Source organism: Tenrec ecaudatus, chromosome 1 (genome assembly GCF_050624435.1).
Source record: "Tenrec ecaudatus isolate mTenEca1 chromosome 1, mTenEca1.hap1, whole genome shotgun sequence".
Classification (NCBI taxonomy): Eukaryota; Metazoa; Chordata; class Mammalia; order Afrosoricida; family Tenrecidae; genus Tenrec; species Tenrec ecaudatus.
In genome coordinates, this window is record NC_134530.1 from 255,536,055 (window position 1) to 255,547,193 (window position 11,139).

An 11,139-nucleotide genomic window follows, 5' to 3' on the forward strand; every position below is an offset into this window, starting at 1 on the left:
AGGCTGCTTCTCCACCTCCAGCTTAGCTTTTAAATGTTTGTAATGTCCTAGCCCATTCTCTGTGTCTTCCCGTTTCCTGTATGTGGGATGAGGTGGATTTTCCTAGTGTCACCTCAGAAAACTGGGAAAGAGGTCAGGATGTGGCAATTTAACAGACCTTCCTCCAGTCAGGGCACGGATGACTGGAAGAGACCAGCAGGGTCAGGGCATGGGCACACATGGGCATACATCCGCATGGGAGCAGCACAGGGTTGGTGTAAGCAAACATCACTCTCACATTCTAAATTGGTTTGTGTCTCTTAAACACATGTCATTGTGGTGAAAATATGAAACATGAATCCTGTAGCAGTTCAAGAGTTTTGTTTGTGCATTTCAGTAACACTGATGGGTTTGCGTCTTTTAATCAGAAAGGTGAGACTCTGCTTCCACGAGCTCCCTCGGTCAGTCTTTTGAAGTGCTTTAGGAGCTGCCCAGCGAACAAGTGGGGTTACGTGTGTTCCTAGCTCAGTCACTGGAAGATGGCCACCCTCTCTGGCATTTGACTGAATAGGAGAAGGGCCTCAGGGGACCCTGTGCTGAGGACACCAGGTGACTGCACAGAGGCCATGCCAGCCAGGAGAGCTCACAGGTGCAGGGCTGGTGGGAAATGAGAAACCCGGGACAGTTTTTCTGCTGAGTGGAGGTATCCGGCTGAGTCACCATTCCCGCTGCCCACGGAGGGAAGTCACAAGTTCTTCTGTCTTTCTGTCTTGCCAGCCCTTTTATTCTCCTGCCATGACTCTCCTACCTTTTCTAGGGCAGCGAACTAATCATAGCAAGAACCCACAGAACTCTAATTTTAAAAGACTTCCCCTTATTATAAGGAGCCTGTAAGGAAGAGGGTCAAATGGCAAACACACACTCACACACACACACACACACACACACACACAAATCAAGAATCATCCAAACTCAGCTAAACCAAACTACTATCAAGACTTAAAAAAAAACAAAAGCAATGGGTGGGGTATAAAGCAGGAGGAGGGCAGATGCAGAGCAATATCAACTCAGTACCATAATAGGCTGAGAAATTATATTGATGCTCTTACTGATGCCTTTAAAACCCACATCTGTGGATATATCGTAAGATATTATTTTGTTATTAACAATCAGTGTGTTTGCTGACAGTCTTGATTGGGTTCTCTAGGGAAGCAAAACTTATAGATGGTTATGGATGAAGAAAGAGGAGGGCCCTCGGCAAGATGGATTGACAAAGTGGCTGCAGTGACAGCTTCCAACGTTAGCTCAATTGTGAGGGTGGCTCAGCATGAGGCAGGATTTCATTCTCCTGCACACAAGGTGGCTAGGAACCTGCTTGCTTCCCTAACAAGATTGGAGAGAGAGAGACCTAGATGATGGGTGGATAAAGAAAGTGGCTCACACAGTAGTAGAAGCAGGAACGTTTCAGGTCCATGGGTCAGAAAACAGGTTAAAGCCTCATGCAGCCGCGGAAGCTGACGAACCCAAGATCAGCAGGTGAAGCACCAAATGAAACCAAGGCTGGTGGGTCAGGCTGCCGGCTGGGTGCAGAAGGATTTTCCACAATTGGCAAGTAAGATGCTAGGTTGCTGACAATAACCAGGATTGACGGGCAGTATGGCAGTCCACTAGCTAAAGTCCAAGAAACAGAGGTTGATTAACCAGATGCAGGATTTAAACCCATCAAAAAGCAAACGAAATGTTGCACAGTGTCTCTTATATTGGAGGCAGGCCGCCCCCGGGGGAGAGCTCAGCATGGGAGGGATCACTAGGCTTTAACTGCCAAGCCACTGAGAATCCTGACACAGCCAACTTGACCCAAAGTTTTAATTATGTCAACTTTGCACCTGTAGATATCCCCTTAAACCATACATAATCTATAAATCTACAAAATTACACCTAGTTGTACCTAACATGATGCAGCTAACACATGTACAACTGAAAATGCGCTGACTCCATTTACATCCTATTTTTTATAAGTGAACGCAATGAAAATATTTGGTGCATACACAAAAGGAGGAAATATTTATAACAATTACAATCCTCATTTCTGCAACTGATCACATGACTGGAGCTGATATTTCGAATTACCTTCTTCTGACACCCATTCCGTTTTTCCTTTGCCCTCAGCAAACCCCTCATCTTGTCATGCTTCTTTGCTTGGTGGGGTGACCTGAACCTTTATTCCTGAAGGGTCTGGACCCCTGGGAGTCAGGTCAGCATTGTGTTGCTATAGTGACTTTCATCACAGGGCATCACTGAGATGTGGTCAATCACTATGGTTCTTCTAGCCATAATTACGTATGTGATCTATCAAGTTCTGGACTCTGTGGATAATTCCATTTTGGAGGGAGTCCTCTGCTATGCAAATGGACAGGATTAAGGTGGGATTAAGTCTTTACCTTAGTAGAGGGCGTGGACCAAGTCAGCCTTTGTTTCTTTGGGGTATGGTCTGCTGAAAGACAAAATCCACACCTTCATCAACCCCATTCCTCTGCGTAGAAGAGCCATCTCGGAAGCAGTCATACAGGGAAAGGACTCCCGGGACCATCAGAAGTGGGCCACATTCAAGCTCTCTGACTGCAGGGGCGGAGCCAAGACCAGAGCGCAGAGCGCAAGCCCAGCTGGCTGTAGCACAGAGCCCATGGAGCCGAAGAGTCCTATGGAGGCTATGAGATGGTGACGCAGAGCCATGGGTGGGCTTCCGGGCCCAGGAAGGCAGAAGCCCAGGGGCCAGTGGGCTGAGAGGCTGAGGACTAGAGTGAGACTTGGCTGTTGGCGGAGGGAAGTGTTGCTGTGGACCAACGATTGTATCTTCATTGCTCATTGATCCTTGCGAGTGGTTATCTGTTAACTCCCCTAATAAGCCTCTGGAATTATGAGTCAGCATCAACACAATGACAGTGACTTGAGTCTTGTTTTTTTAATTGTAAGTATTGTCTGTGAGTTCTTTGCGGCCATTGCAATGAATTATCAAACCCAGCACAGAAATAGAGTGCCGTGGGAGGAAGAGTTGGTGTCAGATAGGGTGCAGATGGCTAGAGGGTGGAGGCATGTCTGACCTCTGCCTTCTGGCAATAGGGAAGCCAGAAGAGGTCATAGGGCCCCCTTCATCCTGTTTTTTTGGGGTTTTTTTTGCAGTAGTGCTAAGTTGAATCGTCTGGACCAGAAATATTCTCGTGTAGCTCCATTAAGTAATGTCAGTGTATTGCCCCTTGGTAATCACACCACCCAATAGAGCAACTCTTTTCTTTGCTCATTTATCTGGAGACATGAGGGGCATTCTTAACTTCCAGTTCAATGGAATCAGTGTCATGTCTTCAAGTGGGGGCATTCCTCTCTGATGAACTAACATCTCTAGACCTCAGAGGATTAGGGTTGCAGGGACAGGAAGCACATTTTGTGAGTGAGTCACTAGGAGTAATAGTGAGTGGTGCCACTCCCATTTCCACCCCTTGGTTCCTAACCCATGAACCCTGGCTGTTGGCAAAGGGAAAAGTGTAGTCCATGCTGGTTTAGCATAAGCACAACCTCCTAGAGAACCTCTCCCAATGCTGCAAGGTAGTGCCTCCTAGCTGGCACTGTACTTGTATCTTTAGAATACCATGCCATCTGACTATCGAGCTGCCTGCTTCAGGCTAACGGGGAACATGAAAGGCCAGCGAACTCCATGAGCATGGATTCCTTGTCTTACTTCATTTGTTGTTAAGTGTGTCCCATGATACGAAGCAGGGCTATGTGGGATAGTATGATGGTGGACAAGCTATTCTCCAAGTCCACAGATGGTAGATCTGGCAGCAGCATGATGTGCAGGGAAGGCCAATCTGTATCCAGAGTAAGGGTCTATTCAAATAAGATTCCATGATCAAAGTGGATCATTGTAGTCAATATGTCACAGGTTGGTGGCTGTTCTCCCAGAAGAATGGTCCCATGTCATGGATTCAGTATTGGCCTCTGCCGTTGGCAGACGAGGCATTCAGCAGTGGTGGTAGTTAAGTTAGTCTTGGAAAAATGTACACTATGAAAGTCTACTCAGAAGAGGTTGTTTTCATAGTCTTTTTGGGGGGTCCTCCTCGTACCGACCTCATTATTACGTTGATGTTGGTGGGAACCCCAACACTGCTAATAGATTCCAACAATTCTGAGAAGGAAAGCTGTTTGAGATCAATTGGTCACAGTATGATTACAGAAATAATATTTGTGAAAGCACCTAAAATACTGAAATCTATTTATGTAATTATTGAAAATGGAAAAAAAGCTCCCTTGGGCAAAGCTTTCATAATACACATTTTTCTCTGCTAGGCGAGTATCAAGCAACTCACTCTGAGATAGTGCACCCAGTGGCATCACCTGGAAAGGTTCTCTCTGGTCACAGTGATTTTAAAAATAAAAGCAGTTTTGCTCAAACCTCATTTTTTGTGATGGCTGGTTGTAAGAGAACAGCGTGCGACTGTGAAGTTTAGTTTCCTGCTTGGGAAAAATGCTGCAGAAACAGCTGTGAGGTTGAACACAGCTTACAAGGGCAGTGTTATGGAAAAACCTCAAGTGTACCAGTGGTCTTCTTGTTTTAAAAGAGGTGAAATGTCGACTGGTGACAAACCTGGTTCTGGACATCTGTCAACTTTCCTAATGGACAAGAACGTTGACTCATTGTGCATTTGGAGTTTGTTCCACTAGGTCAGACTATTCATTAAGCTTGCTATTTAGAGGTTCTGAAAAGATTGCGTAACAGTGTGTGGCAAAAAAGGGCCTGATTTTTGGCAGGTTTTGCTACCGCAACAATGCACCTGTTCACATAGCCATCCTAGTGCGCCAGTTTTTTGGCAAAAACCAGCATAGCTCTCTTGCCCCACATAGCTTACTCACCTGACCTTTCTCCGTGTGACGTCTTTTTGTTTCCGTGAATGAAGGGGACGTGAAAGGAGAGTGATTTGATGTAGAAGAGGTGAAGAAAAACAAGGAAGGTGCCGTCAGCCATCCAAACAGACGAGTTTGAAAAATGTTTCCAAAAAAAAAAAAAAAAAAGAAAAATGTTTCCAAGAATGAAATCACAGATTTAACAAATGTATTAAGTGTAATGGAGAGTACTTACAGGTAATATGGTTGCTTTGTAAAAAAAGAAAAGGAAAGAAGTTTAAATGCATAGCTTTGAAAAAAAATCTGTTTTCTTGTGAGTTTTGTGTGTGTGTGTGTGTGTGTGTGTGTGTATGTGTGTGTGTAGGGGTACTTACTCCCTCGTGGGTGCAGCCTGGAATTCTGGTTAGTGCAAGTTGAATGCTAACTAAAAAGTTGGAGGTTTGAGCTCCCACAGATGTGCCTCAAAAAAAAAAAAAAGGCTCCTAACCTCATTCCCCAAACCTCAGCCATTCAAAGCCTCACAGAGCACAGTTCTACTCTGACATGGGATCACCAGCAGCCAGAGTTCACTGGACAGCAACTGGTACCGGTCTCTCTATCAGAATGTAGATGTCCTTATTTCCTGAATTTTGCTGCCTCTCTCGGCAGATCCTTCTGATGACGTGTTCTAGGGAGCTTTTTTAATCTCTGTGACAAGTAATGAGGTAGCCTCCTTGGCTGGGGATTTTCCTTGGACTATTGGAAAGGTAAAGTTTATCTTGGGATTCTTTAGGTCACAAGTTACAGAAACTTGTTTAAATTGGCTCAAGTAAAAAGGAGACATTTATATCAGGATGTTCAGGTGTCTCAAGGAACACAAGGGCAAAAAGGGCAAGCAGTCTTAAAAATTTTTTTAATCCTTTTATTAGGGGATCATACAACTCTTATCACAATCTATACATACATCCGTTGTGTAGAGCACATTTGTGCATTCATTGCCCTCATCATTCTCAAAACATTTGCTCTCCACCCAAGTCCCTGGCATCAGGTCCTCATTTCCCCCCCTCCCTTCCCGCTCTCCCCTCCCTCATGAACCCTTGATAATTTATAAATTATTATTTTGTCATATCTTGCCCTGTCTGACGTCTCCCTTCACCCACTTTTCTGTTGTCTGTCCTCCAGGGAGGAGGTCACATGTAGATCCTTGTAATCAGGTCCCCTTTTCCAACCCACCCTCCCTCTCCTTTCCCAGTATCACCACTCACACCACTGGTCCTAAAGGTATCATCCTCACTGGATTCCTTGTGTTTCCAGTTCCTATCTGTACCAGTGTATCCTCTGATCTAGCCAGACTTGCAAGGTAGAATTTAGATCATGATAGTGGGGTGGTGGTAGGGGAAACATTTAGGAACTAGAGGAAAGTTGTATTTTTCATCATTGCTACATCGCACCCTGTCTGGCTCGTCTCCTCCCCAAGACCCCTATGCAAGGGGATCTCCAGTGGCCAACAAATGGGCTTTGGGTCTCTACTCTGCACCGATCCCCCTCATTCACTATGGTAAGATTCTTTTTGTTCTGATGATGCCTGATACCTGATCCCTTCAACATCTCGTGATCGCAGGCAAGTAGTTTTGTGAGGGGTTAGAATTAGCACAAACACACATTCCAAATGGACATCACATTTCTCAATCTGCAAGCAGACACTGTGTGAATTTCCCTCACTTGAACAGGGCTAGGCTGTTGGTGAGAACAGTGTAATCCCAGCCCCAGAGAGAAGTCAGGGAGGGGACGTGGACAGCCTGAAAAGTACTCTATTATATATACAAACTGAATGTGTGCTAAAGAAAACATCAGCAACAGGAATAATTAGTTAACAAATGGAGCCATACTCTTTAGAAATTAATCTGATTTAATACACCCACATCACTTCCAAACTAATTAAAGGGTAACTATTTTAAAAAATATTTTAAAAGAGTATATGATAAAAATATGAAAATAAAAATTATTTTACAGATACTTGTATCTATTATTGTATTCATAGATATCTAGTAAGAGACAGGGTAAGCCAGGAGAATGTGGTATATTGGCAGCCAAGGGAAAAACCTGTTTCTAAATATTGCTTAATTTTTAAGTTATTTTTAACCATGGGCTATATTATCTCATTGCATTGGGTAAATCTGCTGCGCAAGACCTCTTTAAAGTGTTGAAAACCAAGGATATTATTTCGAGGTCCAAGGTGGGCCTGGCCCGAGCTATAGTGTTTTCAATTGCATCATATGAATGTGAAAATTGGACATTGAATAACGAAGATCAAAAAGAGAATTCATGCATTTCAATGATGGTGATGTTGGAGAGTATTGAAAGTACCGTGGACTGCCAAAGGAACAAACAATGTGTCTTGGAAGTAGAACCTGAATGGTCCTTAGAGGCAAGGGCACAAGCTTTTGTCTCACATACTTTGGTCATGAGTTGGACAGAACTCAAAGGCACCTAGCTGTGATAGCAACAAGCTTCCAGTAGATATGTAAATGAAAACGTGGAAAAGACAATGTAGAAAAGGGGAAATATAATCAACAAACAAATGGAAAAATATTTCGTCTCACTAGCAATCCAATCAGTACAATTTGAAATATGGATGAGATAGTGTCTTTAAGCTACTAAATTAGCATAACATTTAGAACATAAGAACACCTGGTGGGGCCAGAGTGAAAATTTTATTTTTTGTAGATTGTTGGTAACATTACAAAGTGGCACAAATATGCCTATCCTCTTTGGTGCAGATTTCTACTTCGGGAATTCTATGTGAAGAAATGGATACTGGAAGACAAGGATGGTCAGGAAGCAGCAAGGAAGGCAGGAGTTTGGTGGTCACAGGAGTGCTCCGATTCTCCCATCTGTGCAGGACTCAACTGTCACCATGTCGAGCACAAGGACGAAGACCAAGACCCCCAAGAAGCGCCCTCAGCGTGCAACGTTGTGTTTGGCATGTGTGACCAGTCACAGATTCAGGAGTTCGAAGAGGCTTTCAGCATGATTGATCAGAATGGAGATGGCTTCATTGACCAGGAAGCTGTGCATGGCATGCTCGCCTCCCTGTGTGTGTGTGGGGAGGGGGGGGGGGAGGCGCGGGGGGGGGGGTGGAATCCAACTGTTGGCCAGCTCGGTGCCATGAGGCTCAGGCCTCATCAATTTCACCATTTCCTTACGATGTTTTGGGAGAAGCTGAATGGGACAGATAGGGAGATGTCATCAGCAATGCGTTTGCATGCTTCCATGAAGAAGAGATCAGTCCCATTCAGGAAGATGACCCACTGACCTCCAGTTCCTGCATGAGGATACAGAGAAGCACCTCTTGACAAAAAAGGGGACTTCAATTACATTGAGTTCACGTGCCTCCTTAAACATGGAGGGAAAACAACGATGAAGGAACGAACTTCAGATTCCAGCCGAACCTTCCTTGTTGCATCTTGAGTATTTCTGAGACTTACTCTTAGAGTTTATTGGATGCCCTTAGCTTGAGAGCTTTTGTCTTCTTGTTGTATTTATTCTCAGCCATTTTGGGCACACACATCTCTTTAATCCACCTGGAAATGGGACTTTTTAAAAGGTAGAGCTGGGACAGAAGATGAATGACCTATCAAAGTCCAGGGAAAATATTCTCAGATTTTTTTCCCAATTTACTAGATTTTTACCTTTTAAAAAAAAAACTTCAAAAAGAAAGAAATGGATACTGTATTCTCATAATAGGTAGCATCTGGATATAAGTAAAACTTTGCAAAACAACAGTGTAATGGCTAACAGTAAAGATGCGATTACATCAATTATTGTACATTGGCTCCATTCAAATGTCATGCAATGGTGTGGATTTCCTAATGCCCCTGTAATAGAAAGACCACACTATTAAAAGAGCAGACATGCATCTTCTTTTTTTAAAAAAAATCTACCTATCTATCTATCATCTATTTATTTATTAAGAAATGTATCTTCTAACAGTTCACAAGGCTAGATGTTTGCATTCAGGGTGACAGTTATTAGGAGAAACCTCTACTGGCTCTTGGGAAAGCCCCCATCCTTTTCCTTTCTGCAGTCCCAGAGTTCTTCAGTTCCTTGACAATTGTCACATGGCATATAGCTTCCTGTTTGTGTGTCTATACTGCTGCTTCTAACCCAGAAGTAATTAGGGTTAGGACCCACCCCATACTGCTATGATAGAATGACGTAAAACAGGTCACGATTCCAGTACCTGTTCTGAGAGGCTACAACAGCCATCATTATCTATGATGGTCGGCTTGCCTCCAGTTCTCAGGGCCAGACTGTTCCAGTCTCCTGGTTTAAGTTTATCAAAATAGAAGCGGAGGATTCCAGGAGGCAACATACTCCTGCGTCCGGCACAGGATGCTTAGGAGGCCCAGTCCTAGCTGAGGAGAAGCTTCAGGCCTGGCCCCACAACCCCGCAGCCTGAGTACCTGGAAGGACGGAGTTGCTGTGGTCTCTGGGGCTGGTTGGAGTTTCTGGGGTGCCTAAAAGTCAAGGAGTAGAAAAGTCACATCCTGAAAGGCCTGTGCTACACTTCCCCATTTGCTTTCTCAGTGAACAGCCATACGGCTGCAGTTCCCTGTGTTGCTTGTGGCCTGGTCAGTAGAACTTGGCATTCAGTATTTGACCTCACAGCTTTCTACAGTCCTCTTTCCATCGCTGCTTTGCATGGGCTTTGTCGTAAAGGCATCTGCAATCACAAGCTCTGTGTCTCAAGGTCATCTCCTACTTAGCAAGCTATTCAAATGTGTGGGGTTCAGCACATCACACAATCAAACTGCTGCCACCGGTTACTAGGCAATTTCTGTGAGACTGCTAAAGCCTGCTTGGAATGCATTCTCCTGTCGTTAGTGGTTAGCTGGAAAGCAGCAGTCTTCTCAGGGGGATATTCTGCAGGAGTCAAATGACCTCTCTGTTTTTTCCATTTGTTGGGGAGGAGGGAGTTCAGCCCCTGCCTCCCAGAGAGCCTTTGTTAGTACAGTCTCATGATCCTCTCGTTGCTGCTTTGGCCCAAAGCATTGCAAAAATGACCCGAGGAAGTAAGAGTGACCAGAAAATGGGGCCAAGGGAACCAGCGGAGGCTCAGAGGAACAAACGCTCCCAGCATACCACAGCAAATCAGGAATTCGTGCTCCTTCCCAAGACTCCCCGGACGAGGCTACTGTGTCCAAGTTCAACAGTACTGGGGAGGTGCCTTGCACCCAAGCTGTGCTTGGGATTGCATTATCAGGGTGGCAGCCTCGAGGCCAAGTTAGAAGCACCCCATGGGCCAGCCTCAGCCCATTGCTGTCTAGAGCAGGAAGCACAGTGGAGAAATGCCAGGACGATCACGACTGTAACAGGACCACCAGTACGCCAACCTCTACGTTTCTGTGGTATCTTTTGTCCACCACTAACTCGCTCCACGCTCACCCGTCTCCAGCACCAGCCAGACTCCTTTGGTCTCTCAGGAATTCAGCAGCTGGACTTGCCTAGACACACAGTTCCCGGCGAGCTTGGCTCTGAGCAGATGCTGACGGATTGGAGCCTGCCTCCAAATGCCCAAGAAGCCTTATGTCATCTGCTAAGAATGTCCCCCGCCCCCCCCCCCCCCCCCCCCCGCCTGAAGCTTGAATACTTCATGCTTTGCTCTCCCTGACTACAACGTCCCGCTCAGGGCAGGCCACGCCAATTTCTAAATCTAATGGCTTGCTGCTGAGTCGAGTCCAACACAGGACAAATCCGTGTGTGTCACTGGGTTTTACCAGAAGTCGGTCACCAGGACTTTCTTGTGAGGACCTCCTGGGTGGACTTGAACCTCCAGTCTCTGGGGTAGCAGCAGAGTGTGCCAGTGCTTTGAGCCACCCACGAGCTCCATCCATAGGCCTCTTTAGAGCGGCTCATCTTTGTCACTCTCACTGCCGGTTAAGGGAGTCCGCCCATCCACAATACTTGCTAAATGGACCCAGCTGTGTTCACAGTTTGAGTCCCCCGGCCCAGATGTGTGGTGGCAGCAGATTGGATCAGGCTGAGTATGTGGATCTCCGGCTGGACAGGAGCTGATCAGATTTATGTGATTCATTCTGCAGTGGGACCTGGCAGAGTGCCTCTAATCACTGCCATCAAGTCAGTTCCGACTCACGGAGGCTCTAGGACTGGGGAGAACTCCCTGTGTGGGTTTCTCAGACTGTAACTCTCTATGGGAGTGGAAAGCTTCATGGGATGGTGGGTGGTCTCAAACTGCCAACCTTGTGGTTAGCAGCCCAACAC

General features: G+C 45.6%; 1 pseudogene; it reads left to right on the forward strand.

The window, feature by feature from the left end:
* Positions 1-7,731: 7,731 nt before the first annotated feature.
* LOC142440156 (myosin regulatory light chain RLC-A pseudogene) lies at positions 7,732-8,325 on the forward strand (annotated as a pseudogene).
* Positions 8,326-11,139: the final 2,814 nt, after the last annotated feature.